We start from the raw sequence: 27,199 nt of genomic DNA on the forward strand, positions 1-27,199 counted from the left end.
CCACTGCCAGAGGCCAGAAGGAGGTGCAGTCGTCACCCAGCTGCGGTCCCACATTGCTTTCTATGAAGGCAGAAACTAGGACTTGTCCCCTGCAAAAGGCTAAGAGCCAGAGTGGGAAATTTAGTGTGGAACTTCTCTGCCTTTTCATTTATTTTATGAATTTGTTAACCATTCTCTTGAGAAACTGCATTGTTTTTAAACTGCAGGTTTTCTTTAGCTTTGGAGACCAAGTCACATAATGATGCTGACCTAGTCAGCACAGACCACGTGGAATAGCAGAGCCTTTGAATGCATTTGTGTGTAATGATTACTATACACACAGCTTTCTTTATGTATTATTAACATTATCAGTAATGGCAGCCTAATGCTGATTTCCTGTCGAATCTTTTCATAATGGTATTTAAGTAAAAATATTATAATTGGGTTGTTCTTTACTGTCCTTAGAATGAAGAGGAGTAACATTTAACCATCATGTAACTTTTCAAAATAGAAGTCTACTTTTCAAATATTATTTGTTTCTTAGTTTTTCCACTGGAAAGAGCATTAAATAAACTGTATTCCAAAAAATGGAATTAAGTTAAATAAGCATATCTTCAATTGGTGCCACTAAATGATCCTTAAATCAAATCTTGAATTGACCCTTTCTTGAAGACAGGGAAAAGCAAATTTGTGGCTTGCCCGTGAACTCTCCAAGGCTTCTTTCTGCCAAGCAGGCTGGGGATTCCCACAGTGCCCTAGCATATGGAGGGTTTGTTGGGCTGCTTGTCAGCAGCTATTGTTCTCTTTCAATACCTGTTTCTAAGAAAGCGAGAACACTGTCTGGTTCCACAGAAGTTACCAAAAGTAACAGAATACACTGTAGGTTGTCTAAGCTTCCTCAGGCATTGCAAGCCTGATATTCAAACCCCTCTGTGTTTGGATCTTTCTGGATTTTCTCCTCTTCTCTTCGCCAAGGAACCAGTCCAAACCCTTAATCTTTCTAACTCAAGAGAAAGTCATAGAGGCAGCGTCAAAATTGAACGTCTAAATTGAGACTGAGAGCAGGAAGACATCTAGGGTTTTAAGAGTGGTGAGGACTTATAGTTCCCTTCTTGGCCCCTGGGACCAGAGGATGACAGGACTTTTGGAAGCCAGAGCATGATTGTGGGGGCACCTCAGAAGGTTGGACTTGGGCCCTAGGGTTCAAGCTGGCCAAGCTCTCAGCATGGCAGGACCTCCAGACTTCAAGAGGTGCACTGGTGGTAGGAATCACAAAGGTGACCACCGTAATCTGAAGACAGAGGGGACCTACAAATATTTTGCTGAGGATGATGTTTCTGCAATCTTTGTACAGACCTGAGGAGTGCAAAGAGAGCCCAGCAATGGCTTTCACTGGGTTTCTTGCCGGCCAATCTCAGGCATCCCAAAGTCACATTTAATTTAACTGAAAAAAAGAAAATTAAGTTTCAGGACTTGATTTTCATTCCCGAGTTTATGGACAAAGATTCATGCTCACCCCACACGGATGTGTGATCAGTTTTGGATCATTTCAGGTCTTGGTAGGAAATTGACTTTTACTCCAAAAGTTTTAACCAAAGAGAATTTAATGATGTGACTCTTTACTAAAGTGTGTGCACAGCTGAGAAAATCAAGAAGGAAGGTTGAAGCATGCAGAGACAAGCAACATGGAGAAGCTGTTACTTACCCGACATTTTCTTGCTGGTTGCAGCCTGAGGCCACTCTCGGCCACTGGAGGCCACCCTCAGTGGCTTTCTCTCTGACATGGCCATGTCTTTAAGGCTAACAGAAGAGTCCCTCTCTTTTTGCAGTGTGCCAAGGTGGAGTGTTGTGTAATGTAACCTGACCACAGGAGTAACATCCCATCATATTTACAGGTCTCACTCACATTGGGGAGCAGAGAGGGTCACACAGGGTGCACCTTGGAATTCTACCTACATGGCCCCCAAGAAGTCTGGAGCTTATATCAGTGACTTCAGGATGAGAGAAGAAAATGACTCTTCCTCTCAAATTAGGAAATCTCAGTGAAGAATTCTGATTGGCTCAGATACGGCTGCAGTACCCTGATCTGTGGCCATGAGGGCAGAACTGTTGCAAGAAGAAATAGGGTAAAACCAATTGTCTTTACACTGGGGAACACCGAATCACCCAGATTCTTTAGAACTTTTAGAGCTAAACTCAACATGATGAAACAAAACACATCAACTGCCTATGGAAGGAGGGAAAGGAAGCAGCAGTGGGCAGAGGGAGAATGGGATCTGGGAGGCTTGCACAGGGTCAGTCTTGGCCAATAAAGCCATCAGTGATGGGCTACCATGGTCCTTCTTAGTTGACTCAAGTTGGGCCGAGATGGCCAGTCCCTGATACTCCCAGAGTGACCAGTCATTACACATGGGTTGCTGGAAAAGGATATGGTTTGGGGCAAAGTGTTTCTCTGAGCCCTTCCCCTACCCTGAAACTCCTGAGATCTGAAGGGTGTCTGCCTCCAGCGCTCTTAGCAGGTAGGACCACAAGACCTTCCCTAATGGGGGATATGGGTGGTGCATTGTGGTCCCCACCACAGACCCTCAGGTTTATTCCTCCATGAATTTGCAGAGAGACCACCCTATGCAGAACCTTAACATCTCTTCTCCACTCTCTTGTCTCCTGGGCTCCCACCCTCCCCAACAAATGCTAAATCTCTTCTGTTATCATGTGAAACCACAGTTCAAAAACTCTATGGCCCCCAGTTTCCCAGGGTTCAAGTTCCTAAATCTTAGCTAAACTGGGAGACCCTTTACAATCTGACCCCCAACAAATATTTCCAGGATTTTCTTCAATTTTATATATCAACTGACTTCTTCACAATATCAAGTTTCTGTTCTCTAAGCCCTCTTTTCCTCATCTTCTCTGCTTTTTGACATTTTCCCTTTTCATCTCATCCTCCTTCACCATATACTACTATGAAAATCCTACTCATCTTTCAGGGTTCTGCCATAAAATCTTTCCTCCACTGAACTATTATGGGCCAGAGTAATCTCATCCTCCCCAGAAATATGAAATCCATATCTTGGGCAACGTTAATTCTGTGTTCCTGACTTAATGCCATGGATCCTAGGCTATCAGTTTCGGCGTATATTCTTAGTAAGGGTCTTCCTGAGAGCAGGCCTGAGACAAGAACATGGGCAGGTGACCTCTTCTGGGAGGTGAGATGGGGAATGCAGTAGATTGAAGTGCAGAGGAGGGAGGGAGGGATGAAGGAGAGTAAGGAGAACAAGGAGAAAGGCCCGTGATGCATGTGTGACTGAGCAAATTACAGCGTGGGCACCAGGGCTGGCTGCGTTCCACCCAGGAAACTCTGAGGAGCCTCATAGACTCATCTCAGGGTTGCCCAGCAGAGGACAGGGAGCCTGGGGCCTTGACCTGGTGACTCCCATCCACCGCCTGTTGTTCTCAGGGGTGTTAGCGCCATTGACCTGCCAAGTCACTCATGTCTATGAAGGAGCAAGTCAGAGAAAACCCTCAGGCAGAGAACACAGGAAGGCACTTGCAGTAGGCAGCCGTTGGTGTACTAGGAATGTGGACGGCAGAGCAGGTGGACTGGGAGGGGGCTGGCAGGGTGCAGGTGTCAGCCGTGCCTGCCCCACTTTTCCCAGAGACTATAATCCTCAAATTCATTCTTGCTACATTCCCCCACAACACTTGGTTTTTTACCTAACAGGCACACACACACACACAAAAAACCAAAACCACTCACCAATGTTGGATGCACACCTGGGGGCCAGAAAAATGCCTCTTAAGCCAGGGGTCTCTCAACTTTTTCTTCCTTAGTAGTGTCCATGGCTCCATGGACACTCGGCTCCATGTCACTACTTTCAGCTGACTTAGCTCCTGACTCTTTGACCAACCTTTTCACTGCTCCATCGTAAGTTTTGATTCCTCTTCTCTGCTCATATATGTCACCATCCCTTGCAGTGATCCTGGCCACCTTTCATCAAAACATGGTTATTGATTGAGTTACTATTCATCCATTAAGCTGGCTTTTACTAAGGCCTACTTGGGGCCAGGCCTTGTTCCAAGAGTGAGAACACAACGTTCACAGGGTTTAACTTCTATTGTTAACAAATCAACAAACAGAAACACAGTATAATGGCTGGGCGTGTTGGCTCATGCCTGTAATCTCAGCACTTTGGGAGGCTGAGGTGGGCGGATCCCCTGAGGTCAGGAGTTCGAGACCAGCCTGACCAATATGGTGAAATCCCGTCTCTACTAAAAGTAAAAAATTAGCTGGGCATGGTGGCACATGGCTGTAATCCCAGCTACTTGAGACGCTGAGGCAGAAGAATTGCTTGAACCTGGGAGGCAGAGGTTGTGGTGAGCCAAGAGATCATGCCATTGCAATCCAGCCTGGGCAACAAGAGTGAAACTCCATCTCAAAAAGAGGGAAAGGGAGAAAGAGAGAGAGAGAGAGAGAGAAAGAAAAAAGGAGGGAGGAAAGAAAGAAAGAAAGAAAGAAAGAAAGAAGAAAGAAAGAAAGAAAGAAAGAGAAAGAAAGAAAAGAAAGAAAGAAAAGATGTCAATGATAGCATAAAAGAGATTAAGAATTTTTTTTTTTAAAGGGGGAAGATAGGCTATTATTGATGGAGTGGCTAGGCAAGGTGTCTCTAAAGGTTTAATATTTGAGTAGAGAACTACCTCCACCTTTAGTTGAGAAAACTGAGGTTTAGGGAGCAACGTGTCTAAGGTCATACTGTGATAGTTGAAATTGGCTGCCAAGCCGTTTCACCAAAGTCCCAACCTACAAAAGCTATCCTGAGACCTAGGAGGGTGGAGAGGGACAGATAGGTAGAGGTTCAAGTTATCTCTTGTAATGAAGGAAAGGGAGAATTTTCTCCTCTCGGTGTCTTCAGAAAACATATGTCTCTTAATAATTTACTGCTCATGTTTAAGATCAGGAAGCATTCACAAGTTTCAAATGATGAAAGAATTGATCATTTAACAGTAAGCTTACCTGCTATTAAAAACAGGAAGGAGAAGGAGGAGGAGCAGGGAAAGGAGCAGAAATCAATACTTGTCCTGGATGCCAGACCTCACAATTGAGTTGATGGAAGAAGTGCTCCCATTGGCCAAGGTAACGGGCGTAATATGAACACTGACTTCCTCTCCATATGCCATATTCTGGTATTTGTGGCCTCAAATGTTAGCACAAGAGAAGTCCTTTAAATTTCCAAGCTTCCTGGTTATATGATATTGATTAGGTTTTTTATATTTTATGTCCTGTAATTTCATTTTCAGGCTCATAAACTATAAAACACCAAACCAAGGCTGTTTCATATATGAGACTTTTCAAAACCTTAAAAATAATCCTGGTTTTTTATTCAGCATCATTTTCCACTAGCTATACCATCTTATGTTGAAAAACCTTTTCAGATGGTTTTGTTGGATGCTTTCTTCAGCTCCTGTATGGCCTATGCATGTCCATCTGGAGTTCAGGCTTCCCATCCCATCGCCCATTGATAAGTTAAGTGAGGACACACCAGGTCTGTTTTGAGTTTATAAATAAATGTGTGAAGCAAGTTCAATTCATTAACAACTTGTGCTGAACTTTAATTTTTACTAGCACTGGATGTTTGTTTTGTTTGCCTTTCCCCACCAGGGAGAATCACATTTCAAAAAGTGAAAGAGAGAGATAGGAGAAAACAGGCCCAAGAGGCCGGCTCTTCCTATGGAGAACGGGCTTGTGCTCTTCGTGGCGACATTTGCCAATCCCTGTAAATGCTACCCCAAGCAAATCAGGAGACACCAGCAGATAGCTTATGGGGAGAGGTAGGCTAGGAGAGGCTAGTGCCCGAGGAGGAGGGGAAGGGAGTTTTCCTATCTGCACTTCTATTTGTTGTTAGCTCCTGTATCCACGTGGTGCAAGGGTAATATTCTGTGGTTTCTCTCAGGTCGACCCCCTGGGCTTGTGGGCCGTCAGCAGGGTCCCTGAGAGATCCAGCCCTGGGCCTCACGTGGTCGTGGTTACACACTTTCCCAGGTGTGCAGAGAGACATCTGTATCCCACTAGGAGTGGGACACCTGGGCTAGACTGCTCAGCCACTGAACAGAGACCAGAGGCAAAGTCCTGTCTTTCAGATTCTGCTCTCACCTTCGAGAAAGACTTGTCTTTGAGGTTTCAGCAAACCAGGGGGATCCCAACCTCCAGGAAGGCAACAGAAGCTGCCTGCTCCCTGGCACACGGAGCCTCCAAGCCCTCCGCTGATGACATATGAGCTGCTGACAGTATTGCCAATGTCTGAATTAAAGTTTATGTACTGACACACGGGGTGAAGAGAGAATTTTAGAGTCAGGATGTGAAAGTTCTTTTTCTTTCCACATTGGAGGTAATTATAGGGAAGTCCTGCTTACAGCAGCCAGGAGGGCCCAGTGCAAGCAGCGCTGTTTACTGCAGTTCCAGGTGAACTTCTTGCTGAGAGCTCTTCATTTTCATAATGGATGTAACTAAATCAATTAACAAACAGAATCTAAATCGTGCCTGTTACTCAGGCTGAGGAGTTGTGCCTGACCCGTCTTCCCTCAACTCCTTATGCAAGCTATCCTGGGATCTGACTTGTTATCACTTCCTATTTGCCCCATGTTTTTGGCCTCCCTGCAGCTTTCCTGTCGTTTCTGCACCTGTCCTCCCTGAGGACTGGAATGGCCTCCTGCTGATGTGTCTGTCCATTGTCTGTCCACGGGGAGCTTTAAAGTAGGAATGTCTAAGTCCACCCCAGTGATTCAATATAATCGGTCTCAGGTGTGACCTGGGCAGTTTTTAAAAATCCACCCAGTGATTGAAATGCACGGCCAGGGTTAGGAACCATGGAACTAGAACCCACATCCCTGTTTTCAGTTGGTGCCTCCTCCACCAACCAAACTGTGAGAGTCTTGTTTAATGTTACCTCCTCCAGGAGCCTTCCAGCTCACCCAGACCAAACCTGTTTCCAAATCCTGCCTTTCATGTTCCTTCTTACAACATTGCAATTGAATATTCACAAATGCCATTTGTTGTTTAATAGTGATTTTTGTGTCGGGGATCACACCCACCATGTTAATTGCTGGAGTTTTCTATGGCCCGTGGAGCACCCAGCACATGGTGGGCATTGCGCAGGAGGATGCAGCCTATCCCGGGTAGCAGAGGCTGAAGACTCGGTTTGTGGCCTTGTCCTGGGGCATGTTTCTAAGTAACAGAAAGACACTTGTGGGCTATGTGACCATGAACAGGTTATTTGTGAAACTGGAGTTGAGGACAGGGAAAGAGCTATGAAGGGAAGAAGGTCTGGGCAAGGAGGAAGAGGAGGCTAAACCACCTGCTAGTGAGATGATGCACTGGAAAGAGGGTAAACTTAGAACCATAAGCTATGAGTCCAAGGAGCAGCAGCCACAGTGCACTTGCTTTAATATGAAAATGACATTTCAATATTGAGTAATAGTGGCTGCTACAGAAAATGTGCCTTGTCTCTACCCCATACATATCACCTCTATTGGCACTGCAGCCATTTTCAACAGGCATGCTCTTTAAAGACTGTACATTCCACAGGGCTGCTAAGGTGCACAGGGAGAAGGAGTGGGCTGTTTTTCAAAGGGCAGCTGGAATTGTAATTTAAATTTGAAGCTCTATACTCAGAAAGACATGGATTCAAATCTTGTCTCCACCAGACACTTCCTGTTGGCTTTGAGCAAATTACTTAATCTTTTTAAGCATCTGCTTTCTTTCTCATCCATAAATTGAACAATTTTAGCAGCTCTCCTGGAGAGCTCCTTGGGAGAATTCTTTGAATCGGCCCCCTTAAGAGGACTTTATCCCACTGCCTGGCACGTAGTAAATCTTCAATAAATGTTTAGCAGTTTAAAACAGGGAAAAGCCAAAGCAAAGCACAACAGCTTTTTAAAATTCTGATGTGGTTGATCATGGCAGCAGGCAAGTACAGCTGGGAAGTACGAGCCAATGTTCCTGGTCATGTTTCTGATTAGGAATGGCAGTTCTGCTATCGCAGTTGAAAGGAGAGCGAATCTGGGGGTGTGGTCTCCAACCTGCCAGTCTTCTTTCTCTGGATCCTGCCTTGGAGGGGTTCAAATAGATCAAAAGGAATGTCTCTTGCAGCATTCTATGAAATCTCTTGACTCCCTTTGTTTCTTCCCATCTCCTGTCTTTTATCTCTGCTCCCACCTTTCAGCAGCCCTGCACGCAGGGGAAGGAATCAACTGCTCCCTGTCAGTTGATTCAGAGGCTGCAAGACGCAGTCTGCAAGATGTAAATATTCTGGATTCAAAGCAGGCTAACGTTATATTTAAAGTGAAAAGTCAGTTATTTTGGAAGGAAAAACCAAACTCATTTACATATTGTGCTTACAGACACCAACATTTAGACTCTTTCTAACTACAAAGGTTTATCTATGTAGTTATCACCTGCACTATACCATTTAAGCAGGGAGAAAAGGGGCCAAATTCCAGATACAAGTATTTTGAGGGAGGGATCACAGCGCTTGTGCCACCCTTTCTGTAGCAAATGCCAGGAGCATGACCTGTGGGAATTAGAGAGCATGAATATTGTGTTCAGGAGAGCATATATGTGCTTGTGTGTCTGTGTCTGCATGTGTGCAAGGATGCATGTATGAGTGAATGTGTGCATGCATATGCATGTGTGTGCATTTCTGTGGGTGAATGCATAATATGCATGGCTATGTTAGGCCTGGGTTGCCCCAGACACACAACCTGAGGCCCAGATTCAAGAGCAAGAAGTTTAGTTGAAAGATAACCCCAGACATTTCTGATCAGAGAGAGAGAATCCTGTGAGATAGGGCAGAAAGCTACAAAAGGTCTGGCAACAAGCACTGTGGGTAGTGGAAGCTGAGTTCCTCTGGGGAGCTTTGGGAGACAATGTAGACTACACTAAAGAGTGGTATTTCTAGGGCTGGGCGCGGTGGCTCACACCTGTAATCCCAACACTTCGGGAGGCTGAGGCAGGTAGATCACCTAAGGTCAGGAGTTGGAGACAAACCTGACCAACATGGTAAAACCCCGTCTCTTCTAAAAATATAAAAATTAGCTGGGCATGATGGTGGGTGCCTGTAATCACAGCTACTTGGGAGGCTGAGACAGGAGAATCATTTGAACCTGGGAGGTGGAGGTTGCAGTGAGCCGCAATCACTCCATTGCACTCTAGCCTGGGCGACAAGAGGGAAACTTCATCTCAAACAAACAAACAAACAAACAAACAAAAAAGTGATATTTCTGTATAAACTTTCTGTTTGTCATTGCCTTATGGCCTAGAAATAAGCCTCCAGGCAGAGACCCAGGCCATAGCAGCCATCCCTCTTCAGCATGTAGAAGTGAGTACCCAGGGGAAGCAGCATCTTCTACAAGGTTCAAGTAGATGTCTTGTGAGTTGAGTGCCACCCAAATGTTTCCTAGACACATGCAAAAATAGTAACCAGGAGAAGACATCTGGCCCTGCAAATGAGACAGTCAGATAATGTGCACAGAATGAGACTGCCTGGGTCTTTCCCGCATCAGTAATCTGTCTTTATTCTTCTTAATCCAGACTCCTTTTTATTCCTGAGTCCATCGGATATATAACTCTGGTTTTATAGCTAAAACAAAACAAAACAAAACAAAAAAACTCCCAATTTAACATCATAGTGGGGAGTAGCCTTACTTTGTGCTGAATGCTATCAAGTTGTTTTTGCTTTGTTTTGTTTCTGTTTTTGAAACCAAGACTTCATAACCAAAGCCTTCAAAAAGAAATGCCAGCAGATCACAGGGAGAGAACAGGAGGGAGACCTCAGTGGCCACGAGGGGCAGGAAATGTAGCTTCCCCATGGACTGCTCCAGTGGGGCCTGGGTGGTGGCCTCCTGGGACCCTGCAGACTCATATTACCCCCCCCACCCCCCACCACCCCCCAGCAGCTGCACTCATCGCCTGTACTGCCCTGGCTGACTTGAAGATGTTGCCCTCCATTCCACGACTTGCTATGGTTTGATCTGCAGTTTCGTACTATTAGCCTTTCTAAGTCTTGCATGAAATAAAGCCAGATGAACTCTTCACAAGAGTTTGTGGGGGAAACAATGTTTACTTATATTTTTCTAGGATTTGAGGAAGATTTAATAGCTTTCTTTTTGTAATTAACATACAGTAAAATTGACTTCTTTTTGGTGTACAGTTCCATGAGCATAAATGCACGTATAGATCCCTGTAACCCCTAGCACAACTAGAATGCGGCATAACAACTTTTAAACACTTCTTCTATCTCAGATAAACAGGTATTGTTTTCCTTTTCATTTATTTTATCATACTTTAGGAAAATATCTAACTAGCATAATGAACCTGTCTTTGTCCTGATCTTACCACTTAAGAACCTAATAAATATAGTTAAAGTAAAAACTAATAAACAAAAGTATAAGCATGATTTAGATGTGGTAACATTTATGGAGATGGGAGACAAGCGAGTGAACTCTTGGAAGTGACATTCTCTCCACCTTGTCCAAGGTCAAAATGATCCAGCCCGTGCTGGCGGTGGTCTGGGTTGGGGAGTTGTGGGGATGAGAGGTGCTCCCCTCTGGGACGGTGGGAGTTTAGTATGTCAGAGTCAGATGGCTGATAAACCTGTGCACCCAGCTTCAGTTCCAGAGGAAGCCAATGAAAATTGGGACACAATGTGTTGCAGAATGAGACACAGCCGCCAACAAGGGCTGCTTCAGCAGCGCCTCTCATGCAAAACCAGGTTTTTATGTGACTTGAAAAGCATGACACTAACAGAAAGCGTCATTCATCTTACGAGTTATGGTTGGCTGTAAAATAGAATGAAGAATTATTTTCCTTTGAAAGACAAAATGTTTATCTTCTAATTCTTTGGTATTCTTTCTTTTGGCCTTTTAAATTCAAATTCCCATCCTTCCTTCACCTAAGCTTTACATTTAAAATTCTAATTCAAAATAAGAAGAAAGTTGAGGCTTTCTGTTTTTACTGTCTTTGACTGAAATGGTCCACATCAGAAACATTAAATTATTGAGCCACACTTCCTCAGGCTGTGATATTAAAAAAAAAAAAAAAAAAAAAATCCAGCTGGTCAAACTCCGTCTGTGGTTGCTCTATTACTTGTAGGAAGTTCTGCAAAGCAAATGCAGAAAGCTTTAAGCCAAAAGACATGAGGGCTGTGCTCAACCCAGCTTGGCCACTGAATTCTCTTTTGTCCTTATGAAAGTCCCTGCCTAGACCAGCATTGCACTTTCCTGGGTTTGTAGAATGAAGATTGGACTAGATAATTTTTTAAAGATCTTTTCCATCACTAAAAGTGCATGATCAGGTATTATGCTCAGACTCTTTGCTTTCTTGCTTCCAGTGTTAAATAGCAGGACACATTTGTGAGTCACTTTCTGCATAGAGAACTGTGGAGTATGCCTTATGTGCGTGACTCATTTAGTCCTCAGTGTTAGCCTGCAAAAGAGGCATTCTTTCCTCTAGTTTGAAATGGAGAAATTAAGGCTCTGAGAAGTTAAGTTGGGCCCTCTAAATCATATACCCCTTAAGGGATGAGGGCAGATGGAATTAAAGCCCAGGCCGCATGTTTATATCCACTCTGCTTACTGCCACTCCTTGTCTTTCAAGGACACATATCATAAAGGAAATGACATTCCAAGGCCAGGGACCCCAGGATCATTTATTTTTCTAAGGTGCCACAGGCAACTAATGTACTTTGGATTTAGAATGAACTCCTTGGGAGTAGCCCCCATGTGAGGGGGAAATTATTCCAAGTTGATATGCTCCATGTGCAAATGTCACGTCCACAGCCTCTTCCCTAAGGGAGCAGCTCTCTGAACCTTCAGCTGACTAAAAATCCAAGGGGAATGGTTGGTGCTTGGGTTTGTTCAGTTTGGGAATCAGGTAAAAGGAACACAAAGACCAAGGATTGTTTCACAAATCGAAAGCATTCAAGTGGGACAGAGCCTTCATTCTCCCATACATACTGTCAGGAATGAATGGGGAATGGATTGCACGGGGCAGCCTCTTTCCCAGGTTCCCTCTGACTCCCACCATCTGAGAAGGGTTTGCAGTAACTCTCAACACAGAACATGGAGAATCAGGGAATGAAGTGTTCCCACTGAGTGTTCTTGGGAATGAGGTTAGCTGGTACATTTTTGCTGTTGTTTCAACACCTGCTGTTAATGTGATTAGAGCCCAAATATATTTATTCAGGTTATGAGAAACATAAATATAATTCCATTTTTATAAAGGATAATATAGACATATACCATATTTTATTGGCATTTATAAAATGCCATCAATTATTAGAATAATTATAATTTTATGTGCCACTAAAGGAAAAATGCTAGCAATTAAATTTTATACAATTATTTCTTATTACTTAGAATTTTTATTTTATAATTAGTGAGTTTTTAAAGATTTTTTAGACATAGATTTTATCATATATCACTTTTTGATGTGTGGGCAAGTGTAAATATAAGTTAATTAAATAGATTGATGCTTTTTGAAAACCTGTTTGCCTTCTGAGTTTGACTTTTCGGGATCACTTTTTGACTCAGAGACATGAATGTTCTCGTGTGGTTGGTTGGTTTGTTTTCCACACAGTATCATCCCGTGTGCCACTGAGAATACTGGGGAGACAGCATTTCTTCAAAGAATCTTTCATTCTTGTCTTCAATTTTTCTTCTAACCAAAGACATTTATTCTACAACTTTGCAGAGCATGTTCAGGAATGATGATTGTATCTTTACTACTGCCTGCCTGACCAGAATTGTAGAATGCATTTCAATTTCAGAGGTAGTAAATGACTTTCAAAAATGAGCACTGACACAGCATGTAGGAGTGTAAATAACTTGGCAGAGTCTTTCTCTATGACAATCTGTCCCATCAAGTGCCCGAAAACATCTGGAGCTCCTGTTTTCCTTGAAGATCTGATGCCTCAACCTCACCCTAGCACTTTACACTATTATCTTCCTGATCTGGTCCCCACTCCAATTCTTTTATCCAGACCTTTGCACATGCTTCATTTTGCTAGAATAATGTCCCTTCCTCCCACCCACCCTCAACTCACAGAGACTTCTGTTGCCTCCCCAATACCCATTTGTCATTAACTCTGATGCCTTACCCTGGAGTCCCACTTCATTTCCAATGCCTGCAATGGATGCCTCTCCTACTGCTCACATTCCTCCATAACACTACGGTGTGATTGGTCAATGACCTGTCTTATTCACCACTGGTCAAGTAGGCTCTGACAGAGAAAGTATTCAGCATGTTTGTCTACCATGATGGCACACAGGGTGTAGGCTCTCAAAAATATTTATTAACAATTTTAGATGTCATTTGTGATGTTTTAAAGTATTTGTTTTAAATATATGTGAGCATAATAAATATAATAAATATGACATACATAATAGAAATAAATAGTACATAATAAACACTTATGTATGTATAGAAAAATACATACTCAGCAACAAAAGAACAGGCAGTCTCCTTCCGCTAACTCCTCCCGCCCCTGTCTCACTTTTCAATACTGTTTTTAGTTAACATTGTTGCTTTCTGATTTGTTTATTTTTTCACTTTCTGTGATGTAAATATTTCCACCATGGCCAATCTCAAGCTTCCAGTGGTTTAACAAATGACTCATTAAATTCTTGAATTTTAACAAAGGTAGACAAAAATCCATTGAGAGATATCTCAATGCCTTCTTTCTCCTTGCTTCTTCCTCACAATGCTCGATAATTATAGTACTTTTAGTATTTTTTCTTTCTGTTTACCATGAAAGCCTTTAAAAATATTCCTATGCCTTTATCCTTAATTTTATTAATGCCTTATTTCTTATCAGTAACTTGACACAGATGTCTCCCGCGCAAGAAAAGGCTATTTCCTGTCCTTCCCTCCAGCTTTCCACATCTCCTTTGCCAAGGATTTCTATTAGCTCTAAAATTCTACATGATCAAAGTCATTAGTGTTTACCTTCTATTTTGTACTAACATGAAAATTAATTTTCATGTTTTGTTCATAGTTATGATTAAAATCATGCCACTTTTTAATTTGCTTTCTATTTGGAGAATGACTTTTATTTAGTTTTTGTGTGTTTGTTTGCCCTGGAGTTTTTAATTGCTATTCTTGCTTCTTGTTGGCAAAAGAATAACCATCCTTTCAAGTTGTTCCATCTTCTCATCTTCTTGGTCAGAGAATCCTTATGTGGCGTACCTTCCTCTCTTCTTGTTTACCTGAGATGTTCCCTCTTAGCGCCTGTGTCCTTCAGACCCAAAGCTGCTGACATCTTGATCTCTGACTTTTAGCCTGTTGTTTAAGCCTCCCAGTCTATGGTACTTTGCTATGGCAGCCCTAACAAACTAATAAAGAACTATTACAAGTGGTGCTGCTAGGAGCATTTTTATATATGTCTTTTAGTGACCATTTGTATAGATTTCTGCTAAGAAATGCACAATTCTCAGGAGTGAAGTTGTTATGTCAAAGAGTATGCATATGATCAGCATAAGTAGACATCAGAAAGGTTTCCAAAGTGATTGTATTAATTTATGCTTCCCTGAGTCCTTCCAGACAAGTACTTAGCCTAAAGCCTCCCCACACACAGCCTATACTTCTGTCCCTCTCTTTCTAACTTCTTCCTGCCATGGTTCTTCATTGCTGGGTGCTCTGAAAGCCCCTCTGTGCCATCCTACAATCAGATTTGTCCTGGTTTTCTATGTTTGGACTTTTTTTCCATGCTTTTTTTTTTCACTGATTGCCTTACTCCTGGGATAACTATTTCCTTTCATCAAAGCTGACCTATCCTGACTTCAGCTAGGTGACAGTAACTATAATCAGATAAATTATTCAGTACAAATGAGATAGACTTATAAAGTATTTATGACCTTATCCATGGGTAATAATTACGTCCCGTTAAAGTTTAGAAATACTGGGCAGTCTTTGGAGCTTTCCCATATGAGACACTTTCATGATTCTTAAAGTCATGACGAGCAGGGCAGCTGACTGTTCTGGGAATGAGGTCACTTTTGGGCATGGAATGAGAATTCATAGACTTTCACTTCTCCCAGCTCTGAATGTCTTCTTCACCTCTATAAACACATTCATCTTCATGCTTCATTTTACCAGGTTTCATGCCGACATTTATTCAGATGTCCAAGAGGCTTAAGACAGAGTATGATGCTATTAACACCACCAAAAGAAAAAATCCAAGCTGCAGAAGGCAATGTTACTCATATTCCTTACAAATCCAGACAATTACAATCCCAAATATGTGTGAGTCAATTCCTGGGATAAAGGAAAGCCTATAAGGTAAGAGATAGCTTTCAGAAAAGCCTTTTACCTCTGGGAGCAGTACTTGATGGATGACTCAAGAAAACCCTACAGAATAAGAATCAAGAGTATACAAATCTCAGATAACACAGCAGAGACAGCTAGTTAGCGCGTGGGGCAAGGAATGTGAAACTGAACTGGTGCAGGCCCTGCATGCGGGTACATGGCAATGGGCTTCACACTTCCACCCTCTTAGACTCCCACAAAGCCACGCACTGGTACTCTCCCTTTACTAAGGAGGAAACCAAAGTTCAGAAGAGTTAAGTCACCTGTTCCAGATCACACATCCCTAACTTGTGATGCTGGGACATGAACCTAGGCCTATCTTGCTCTGAAAGCCCTGCCCCTTTCACTCTAAGCATCCACTGATATGCAAAAGGACTTGAGGAAAGAGACACTGAAATAAACATGGTGCAGTTAGAAGGAAATAAATGTAAAATCATTTGTTTTGGTTTAAAAATACGTGATTGTACAACTGCAGGACAGGGACATTCTGAAGTAGCTTGCATTTTTAATATAAGCCCTCAAAATGTCACAGCCACCAATTAAAAACTAGTATTGTCATCTCAGCCAATTTGGAGCAGTATATTCATAAACTATATTCTCTCCTAAGTAGTATAAAATAATGTTTTGACATGGAAGATCTGTCACAAACCTTGCTTCCAACACATACGAGCCATGTGACTTTGGGGTAAGTACTTCTGCTTGGTGATACCCAGCTTACTAATCTAGAGAATGGGGATAATCATAGCTCCTAATTCAATGTTGATGAAGACCAAAGAGCTCAATGTGTAGCACGGTGTGTGGCATGTACGGCTAAATTTTCTCAGCTAAACATTTGCTGGTGTTATCATCCCCTCTGGAGTTCTGTACCTAGTTCCAAAGTCTACACGTTAAGAATTAAGAATGCCTCTGTGTTGCCTGGAGGAGAAGGTAAGCAGAGTTTGCACCTGGTTCTCATCTCAGTGACTCTGAAGAGCAGATAAAGCCTGCCAAGTTAAAGGCCAGGAGAAAAGATTTTTTTTTCTTCCATCATTTAACAATTTTGTTTGAGTACCATCTACATGCCAGTCATGTTTTAGACACTGTGAATAAAATGGTGAAGGCCTTGGTACCTGAAGTCAAGGGACTTCCATCCCAATGGAGGAAACAAGCAGAGAACAGCCAAATAGAGAAAATGAATAAAATGATTGCCTAGAATGATGGAAGTGTTACGAAGAAGCAAATCACAGGCTGAGATAGAGATGGTAAAGGGGTGAATTGCATTAGGCAGAGTAGCTACAGAGGACTGTTTGAAGAGGTTGCAATTAATCAGAGATGTGAAGGCTAAAACACAGGTAGAAAGTGCGCTTGGCAGAAGTAACAGTGTGGTCAGAGGCTCCAGTGAAAGAACGCTTGGGCTGATCAGGAAGATGAGAGAAGAATGGACACATGCATGAGACCAGGGAGCAGTCTCAAATGGGGTTGAGAAGATCTGACAATGCCTGTGGCATGGCAAGGAGTTTGGATTTTATTTTCAAGGCCATGGAAAGTCATTGAAAGGCTTTAAGTGGAGGCCAATGTAAGCTGGCAACAAACCTGACATGGAGCCTGGATCTGGAGGAGCATGTAGTAGAACCTTGAGATAATTTGTTCTAGAGAGGACATGGACCTGGACAAGGGTGATGGCAGTGGAGATGGGGAGGATAGATGGATCTCAGACATGTTTTGGAAGGAAAATTTACAGGAAATATCAGACTGTCCAACTATGGCTAGGATCCTCCCTGAATGTCCTAGTCGAAGGATGGATAATCATTTGATAACTGGTGAAAAGCTATAGCCAGAAAGATTATTAGAATTTATCTGGTGTCAATCAGTCTAGGATTATTGAATATCTGAAATTCCATATGAATTGCTCACTTTGGATAGATAGAAAAATTATTTCATGTTAATGACATTAGACTCATATATTAAATTATCATATAGGAATGGTTTTGGGCTGAGCGCTGTGGCTCATGCCTGTAAGCCCAGCACTTCAGGAGGTTGAAACAGGCAGATTGCTTGAGCCCAGGAGTTCAAGACCAGCCTGAGCAACATAGCGAAATCCTGTCTCTACAAAAAATACAAAAATTAGCCAGGCGTGTGGTGGCGCATGCCTGTAGTCCCAGCTATTCAGTAGGCTGAGGTGGGAGGGTCACCTGAGCCTGGAAGGTGGAGGTTTTAGTGAGTCATGATCATACCACTGAATTCCAGCCTGTGTACCCAGTCTCAAACAACAATAACAAAAAACAACTTAATTTTTAAAAAATAGAAATACTTTTGGATTAATTAATTAGGACCAATCTAATATGGTACCTCACAGACCTGCTGGAGGAAAAAAGTTCAGTCCGTAGATTATTATTCAGGTAGACCTGCCCTTCATGGGAGAAGGCTCTAGAACTTCTGGGAGTTATGAGCACCTGAGAAGGGGATGCAGAAAAGGGGAAATATGCTATGCAGGAACCTCATGACAAGGTCCGGCCCTGGGTTTTCCCTCGTGTGACATCCATGAAAAGTCACATTTTGGCCACTGTCTAACTCTTGGGTCAGAGCAAGAAGAGGGTCTTAGACCAGGGGTTTTGCAGATTAGAAGCTCTTGAGGAACTTCCAAAACAAAAACAAAACCATACCCAGGCAGTACTCAAGGAAGGGGAAGGGGGGATAAACTGTGTATAAAAGTGATTGTAATGCCCTCAAGGTTGAGAAACACATTACAAAGCTTTTGACACTGTCCTACTCTATTGTTTTATTGAGAGACTGCTATGGGCTCTAAATAAAACAATTTTTATGCCCCCACAAAATTTTTATGCTCCCACAAAATTCATACGTTAAAATCTTCAGCCCCAAGGTGATGGTATTAGGAGGTGGGCTTTTGGGAGGTGATTCGGTCATGACGGTGGGGCCTCATGAATGGGATTAGTACCCTTACGAAAGAGACCCCAGAGAACTCATTTGTTGTTTCTACCATATGAGAACATAGCAAAAAGATGCAATCTATGAAGCGGGAATCGGGCCCACACCAGACATTGGACCTGCCGGCCTCTGGATCTTGGACTTCCCAGCCTCCAGAACTGTGATAAATACATTTTCATTGTTTATTAGCCCCGAGGTTATGGTATTTTGTTGTAGCAGCCAAGAACAGACTAACCCTTTATCTTCTAAAACTGGCAAGTATTCACTTAAACAATATGCACATACAGTAACGGCAGGAGAAGTTTCACAAAATGAAGTAAGTGTATAAAAGTGAAGAGACAGTGTCTTGTCTTCTTTGCGCTGACCATGGATGGGGAGTGGATTCATGCCAGCTGTGCCTGTAATTTTCTCTCTCCTGATGCACTCAGAGTAACTGTTCAGTGGCTGGACAAGGTGGCCGGCGCCCGAGTGCGACACAGATGCCCCATTCACTGTACTCCCAGGGCAGCTCTGCCTTGCCTTTAGTCTGATCTTTATTTGTAGTCTTAAAAATTTTCCATTTCAACTTTTAGTCAGTAGATTCTCCCACTTCAACTCCTCTCAGATGAGGATGGTGATGAGGAAGAAAAAGACCTACCTGAGCTTTGCAAACATTTTTAGCAAACCCACACAGAGAGATGGTAGAGTCTACAGCACATAGCTAAGCCCTTTGTCAATACGAGGCCTGGCTCCAAGTGCACACTGCTTGGCTCGTGATCAAAATGGCTTCATCTTATTAGAAATCTCCAAGGCTTACAGAGTCAAAACTTGGACATTTACTGTACACATTAACAGAACTTATTCCACAGGCTCATAATAAATCTTTATAACCACATATGGCCCAGTTATAAATATCAGCTGGGAAGGGCAATAAAAGCACAGCGCACAGAAAGGTCTCTGCCCAGCTTGGAAGCACTTTAGACTTTATTAATTTACCTATTTTATCGAACTGTAACATTTCAGATGGTAGAGGGAACTTAATTCACTATCGGAGTAAACTGGAGAAAGTAATAAAACACTAAAATCTCTACAAGAAAAATAATACAACAATTAGTCACTTAGTTCATTCAAGTCAGGTTACAGTTCTTCAGACAAAATGAAACACAGGAAATTCCCCATGAATTGTAAATTATTTCTTCATGCCAGGCAGGTAGTAGTGGTAGGTTTCATTCCATTTGTTGTGGTTCTGATACCTCCCTCTTGAAACAAATGAAAGGTTGAGTTAGAGCTTCATCCACTTGGAAATGGAAGAAACATAATAAAGGAAAAAAGAATAGCTGTTCCTTCGACTCATCTCAGACACCCCAGCATCAATGCCAGGCCCGGGCTACCTTTCCGATTTTCTACAAACAGTGTTGCTGGGCAATACTGGTGGCATGCTGTATGCATGAGGGGCCTGTTCAGTAGTCTCCACTGGGGGGTTGCCTTCTCTGTCCCAGGCTCTGACTTTGTGTACCTGTTTGTGTCTATTTACACACGAAGAGTGGGAAACTAGACTATTTAGTCCCAAAGTCACACACACAGTTTCAAACCTGAGAGGCCCGTCTCAATTTTAAATATTGTTTGGAAACACTGTAATTGCTGACATTACAGGTTTAATCATTGCTTTCTTTTGGTTGGAAAGTGATGGCTGTATTTTGTATCAACCCCTTTCTACAGCAGTTTCTCTCCCTTCTGCACCATTTCAAAACAATAACTTAAGTGTCACCTTGACACAAATAGGTTTTGTGTCAGAAAACTTTTTTAGATTTAAGAGAAAAAAAATTCTCAAATACCAAAGATTTAAATTCTAATTAAATTGGTCATTATTCAAAATTACCACTCCACTTTTACTTTCTAACATTCTTTTACTGGAGAACAATAAATACAGGTACTTACGTTCCATTGTTCATCTTTAAGATTGCTAAATGGCTCTAAAGAACTTTCCTTTGACTTTTTAACTCACTCTCACAGCCTTGTTTTCTTGGGGCATATTTGCAGCTGAGTGGAAGGTAGGATTTGGGGGCTTGGGAAAATCAGAGTTTAAAATCTGGCTTTCGGAGCTAAACCCACAGAATTGCTCGATTACACAAATTACATTAACTCTAGATTAGATACATATAGAAGATATTTCATATCTTCTGCTTCTAAGGATATAAAATTATAGCCAGATAGGAGAAATAAGTTTTAGTGATCTCTAGCACTGCAGGATGACTATAGGTAACAGTAACATATTATATAGTTTTAAATAGCTAGAAGGAAGAAATTGAATATTCCCAAAACAAAGAAATGATAAATGATGATGCATATGCTAATTACTCTGATCTGCTCACTATGCATTATATGTTTCAAAACATCACATCCATGCATACACACAATTATTTATCAATTTGTAAAAATTCAGTTAATTCTAAAAAATAGAATAAATTTAAAAATCACTTTTCCTGTAGCATGTATGAGACTCCTAAATTTATATTGCCCATGAAGTGAATAATCATTCAAAACTATAAAAAAGAAATGTAAATATAACATGCATTCAGGCTTAGCATATTTTGGTAGCTTCCGAAATGTTTATATTAGTTTTTAAAAATTCAGGAGTCAATGAGTTTTCAAAAGTATAAATTCCTGGAGAAGTTTTAAAGAAAGTAAGAAATATATTGCTTTGTTTGCTTCTCTCAGAGATATGTTTAAAATTATTTTCTTTGTAATTTGGGAATATTGTAGTATTTTAAACTATGTTTGACTCAATAGTTAAAAACTAATATATGTAGTATGAAATATATGTAGTGTTTTAGGGGAAAAGACTACATATATTTTACCAGTATTAGGTATGTGCTAGAATATTTTCTATTTCTTATATCAAGAATATGCATTCTTAATGCAGAAATAGAAGTTTTCATTTACATTAAAATTAACTATCCAAATACCATCCTGTAGGTCTTTTTGTGTTATAGTGATTCTGTTACCATGTCTTCTCAGAAAAACTGATCCATTTTTTTTTCGTGTGGGCACAGCTTACATTTCAGGAAGTTAAGGGTGAACATTAACAAAAGTAAAATATAATGCCACATATCATTCCTAGTTACAGCTTACAAGCATTGATACAAACTATGTGTTTAAGAAACACTATGCCTAAACTTTGACGTAGTCTTACAGCATTTTTAGGTAAATAAAAATTATTCCAAGACAGTCATTACGAAGCAAAATTATTAAAGATACCCTTACTATTTTTGAAATTCCTGCACTTGTGGGCACTTGTTATACAGTTTATATATTCATTCAAAGAGCGCTCTGTGGTGTATAAGTTAACACCAGACATTCTGGAGTTCTTCAAGCAGAATTTGTGGAAATTGAAACTATTATGAACCGTAATGACATATTATACATTGTACACACACTGTATTTCTATATAGATATTGTTGAAGGTCAACACTGGTCATTTAATCTTCAAGTTATATCATCATTTTTAAAATAATCTAGTTACAGTTTCAACTGGTAGATTTTCTTCTAAGTTAAATACCTATTACATACCACTTCATCCTATTATAGACCACCCTCCACCCCTTTTATCCTGCAGGAGTTTAAACGAACAAATTCTCAAAGCCTTTCCTAGTCAGGTTGCAATTGAGCAAAGCTGCTTTCAGAGATCAGGCTGCAGTTCAGGTAGGATTGCAGCCTGTGTCAAAAAATCAAAATACACATGGAGAAGAATGAGCCGTTACTCACAGTTCGCAGATTTCGACAATGTCTTAAGAAAGAAGACGTTTCCCTAACCTGGAACTTCCTGGATGGGGCGGTTTTAAGACAGGCTTGAAGAGGTGTAATAACAACATAGATAACCCATGCTACCACGGTATCATTATGGACGATAAGGCAAAATAAAACACAAACCTTTGCTAACAGGATTCTCAAGCCTGCATTTTAGAACTGGTGGCATTTCGCTCTTTGGAAATCTACTCAGGCACTTAGGTCAGTTCATAAACAATCTTCCTGGATTTCAGACAGAGGCATTTTCTTCAAAGCTGTGATTAGGTGAATCTTTGACTTTCACTTGGGCTTCACATAGCAAATCTGTGTCAAGATCTTTTGAAAACATTTTTACTAAATTAGAATCCCACTTTAATGTATCGTATCAGATAATGATTTCATCTTTTTTTTTTTTTGGCTCCCAAGAAATAAAATTTAAGTGTACAGCACACGGCTCGAAGGACAGGCACAGAAATACCTGTTGGCTGACTGATTTAGGGCAAAACTTTGAACATGTTTTCAACTCAAACTCCAAATTAACTCCCGGTTGGGGGAGGGATTCTGTGAGTTCAGATATTGGAACAGCCAGTTTTATAGACAGTTGGAGACCAGGCTTTTGCCTCCAGTGTCAGTTAACGTTTTTTTTTTTCTGGATGGAGGAATGTTTATATTAAGTTCTATTCCTCTCTGAATAAGTACTCCCCTCTCAGAAGCCAGCCCAGTTGGAGAGAGACTCCTAAAAGTAGCACTAGTGTAAAACATATGTGCTAAAAATAAGCAGCCCTTTCAGCACCGTGTTCGCCGGAGCCGGTTCAATTTTAAATGCACTTTTATTCTCCAGATCCAAAGCCTTCAATGGGGGGGAAGTCAGGGATGAAACCAGGGAATGTTAGAAAAACAGAAGAAAGAATGTGAAATTAACATGCCTGTTACTGGAGAGATGAGGGGCCGGGGCATGGAGTGGTCCTTGGGGAAAACTTTGAGGCACCATAGATTTGCAGGAGATAGCTCTTGCTTAGAATTATATCCCCATAGCCTACACTAGGAGCCACGTCCATAGGAGGCACTTAACAAATATTTATTAAATTGAAATAAATTGATAATAAATCAGGTGAATATTTTTATTGATTTATTAACTCACCTATCCACTCTCTTATGAATAAAAAGTGGGTACTAATGCATATCTAATACAGGATACATAGAATAACTTAGAAGTAAAAGACACAGTTCTTGTGTCCAAAAGAAAGCTCTAGGAGGTGAGAGTGAATGCATGAGAGAAAAGTCACCATGTATAGTGGCCTTCCGTCAACTTGCTGCAGGAGGTGATGTGAGCAGAGTCCTAAGGACTCCTAGAGATAGTCTGGGAATATTTTGCAATTGCTAAAACACAGGACGGCTGTGAAAAAGCAGATTGCAAGTTTCTCTGTTTGAGAGAGAGGATCACCTGAAAAGTTCACAGAACTTTGCCTCGTTACTTTAATCTCAAACTTGGCTACCACCCATGGAAATTATCAGCAAAGCTTCGAATAACTGAGATTGTTATTTATTGGTTTTGGATGTGTCCAGGGTGTGGGGATATTTCAAACTCTCCATAACACTTATGCACAGAAAAGTTTGAGAATACCATCCGGTTTTCAGCTGATCCAAAGTCGATGACTGTTTATTCTCCTCCATCTCTTATTTTTCCTACATTTTTTTCGTAAAAAACAAGACGGCTTGTACTTTCTATCACTTTGGCAGGTATACTGTAAGGATTTATGAAGGGTACAAGTGCTTAAAATACTTTGTGTATTGGCAAGGAGTGGGGTGGAATTCTGCCTAAATAATTTGCTATTCAATCTTTTATCTTCCCAAACCGAAACAGGTTCTGAATAGCTCTTCTTACCCCTCTTTAAATCATTTATAAAAGAAGATGCAAGTGCATGTATGTGGATTTTAAAATATAAATCTCTAGCTTGCAATTAGCACCCAACTCATGCCAGCAAACAAAATGAAACATTTGTTTTGTCAACTAATCAGCAATCCCAAAATGAGCAGCCTTTTCCTGATGGTGTTCATGAAATGCAGAATTAACACACACAGATGCTGGAAGCCTCAGCCAGACTTTTGACTTGGCCCAAACAGGCCTGGCTGCTGGCCACAGTGGTATATCAGTTGAAGTCTGCAGAGACTAGCTGCCAGTTACACCACTGTGCAGACAGAATCTAACTGATTTGTTCAATGAAAGGTTATATTTGGAAACATTCTGCCCTGCTTTGGCTGCCAAGCATGCGGACATGGCCCAGTCAAGCCTGGGTATGGGAGGAAGCCCACCTTATGGAACACAGGTGTTGTCTGGCTGCCACTACCTGCTCAGATCAGAGCCAGGGGCCAGCAAGGGCTCAGCGTAGATGATATGACCTGTGTTCTGCAATCTGGAAGCTCCTGTATCTGGTGCTGAAAGATCCGGTCCTAAGACATGTCAACTCCACACCTACTTTTCTTGCAGTATTTTGGGGCACAATTCCCTGACCACCTACTGACTTTGAGGTTTGTCAGCCACACAGCAGAATTTAAAAAAAGGCACGTAAGACATGAATTAGCATGGTGTGAAAAGAAAAATCAGTAAAAAAGGGCCCGGGCATGAGGAGGTATGAAAATGAAAACATGTTCTGCAAGAAAAGGGGTTTTTGATATGCTGAGACACAATTGCTGGGGCAATTTAAATTCCCGTCTTTTACCAAGCAGCTACCCTGATTTTTATTGCACTTCGCTGTTTAAAGAATTCCACAAACCTCACTCCTTTAACTCTGACAGTCTTCAGCTGACATCATGTGAAACTGCAGCAATTAATGGCAGCAAATTATGTTTTTAAATGCAAACATTGATATTAAGCTCTTCAGCAAAGTGCTTTCAATCACGTTTACATTGAAATCTGTCCTTACCTTCATATCTGGATGCTTCTAGCGACGCTCACTTACTCCTAGTGCAAGAGAAGGAGGAGAACTTATACGCATTCTCCATCTGGAAACTGTTCCTTGGATCAAGGTTTACAATATCCAGCCCCAAACTGATGCTCTTCGGGAGACGTTCTCCTGAACCAGAGAGCAAGAGGGAGCCTGGCAGCATTGGCTGGCGGGGGTCTGCCTCTGCTTTCGCCACCTGACCCACTCACGGCTAAGCTGCCACAACAACTGCAGAATTGATGGGGGAGAAGCGCTCTTTCTCCTAATCCCACCACACCTACCTACACCTGGACATTTAAATGAGACACTTACAAAGGGAAACAGAATGGCTTCTGTAAAACTTAAACCAGAGATAAAAGTACATGAAATGGCTTGTCCACACATGTAGTAAAATAAAACAAAAATCTGCCAACAGGCAGTCAGAAAGCTGAACTATTTTGTGACTTGTATTTACATTGACACATGGTTTATTTTTTCTTATTAGAAAAATGAAATAATACATGTTAGACTTTGGAAAGTATAAAAAATTCATTACAAGGAAGTAGAAAATTATCTATAATGCTTCCCTTAAGATAATCACTATGGCCGTTTTTGATATGTTTACTTCTATGTATAGATTTGTAAGCTAAAATTCATATTGTACATGCAATTTTGAATCTAGTTCCATTTTCCTCTTTTCCTAATTATAAATATGGTTTATTTTCTGTACAAAAGTGAATCACTGGAGAAGAGAAAGTATAAAATTAAGTCTGTCCTATAATTCCACCCCCTCCTATAACCGTCAATGAAGGTTTAGTGCTTATTCTGACAATTATTTTTCTCTTTTCCAGACATACATATACGCGAAATTTTTATCTTGGGGTCTTTGTGTGTCACGAAGTGTGTTTGGGGAATACTGTGCTAATGGTGACATAATGAATCAGAAATGCTTGAAAATTAGGCAAATCCTCCCCCTACTGAGTTGGTTCCTGCAGTTAGATTATTTCACATCTTTTGCTGTTACAAAGCTTCCTTCTGGGCAGACCCTTTTTATCGTTTGCCTCATTGCTGATGGTTTTCCTGGATATAAAGTCTTTGAAGAAGAATTAGAAATCAGAGGATAAGAGTTTTGATATATGTTACAAAGCTTGATACATATTACAAGCTCTTTCACACATATAAACCCTTTCTACATTAAGCATATACATTTCATTGCAATCTTAACCAATTTATAATCTTTTAATTTAGTTAAGAATTTTTTGACATTCCAGGTAGTCAAATCTTCCTATTACTTTTTCATTGTGATTTTTTTTATGGTTGGAAAGTCCTTCACCAAAAGGAGACAAATTAGACTTTCAGGTATTTTTGTTTTTATTTTTAAATTTTAGTTTCACTTTTTTGATTTAACTCCTTGATCTAGGTGGAATGTATTTAACATGTCATACAACATGAGAATGTTTTATTTTTCCAAATAGGTAAGTCATCTTTGAATAACATCATATTCCTTGACAGGCAATGGTTCCTCTAACACACATTCATTCCAGGGCTCCCATTTCTGGTGGGTTGATCCACCATTTATGCATCAATGCTACGCTGTTCTGCTTTTTGTAGTTTAGAGTATAGTGGGTAAGCAGGTGGGTACTAAACTTAGAGAATGCTATGCTCAAGTCCACCACTGAGTTGGTGAGCTGGTGAAAAGGTGCTCAAACTCTCTGGCCTCTTGAAAAACGGGTAGTTACAGCCTCCTCCGCATAAGGTTGTTGGAAGAGGGGAAATAGGAAAACTCACCAAAGGCAGAGAACAGTATTTGTTACAGGTCAATTACAAAGAGTAGCTACTGTTACTATGATTCCTGTTACATCTCATATCTGCAAGGAGGGGGCATACCCAGCGTTTTTTGTTTTTGTTTTTGCTTTTTAAGTCCTGGCTATTTTTGCCTGTTATTTTTCCAGAAAACTCTCTTTAATACTCTCAAAAGAAATTTTATCAGATTTTGATTAAAAGTATTAAACTGTTACATTTTTTCATGAAAATTTGACATTGTACCATATTATATTATCCTTGGTACCACATGATATGTCTAATTACTAAGATTTTATAATCTTCAGGTAAATTTCATATTTTATATTTTGCCTTTGCACACTGATTCTTAAAATTGTTCCTTGTTTTTTGGGAACTTTTTTGGTCATGTGATTCATATTTGCTTTTGAATTACACCATTGAACAAATTATCGCTTGCACTTGAAAAGCTATG

This window comes from Papio anubis, chromosome 16 (genome assembly GCF_008728515.1).
Source record: "Papio anubis isolate 15944 chromosome 16, Panubis1.0, whole genome shotgun sequence".
In the NCBI taxonomy this organism is placed as follows: domain Eukaryota; kingdom Metazoa; phylum Chordata; class Mammalia; order Primates; family Cercopithecidae; genus Papio; species Papio anubis.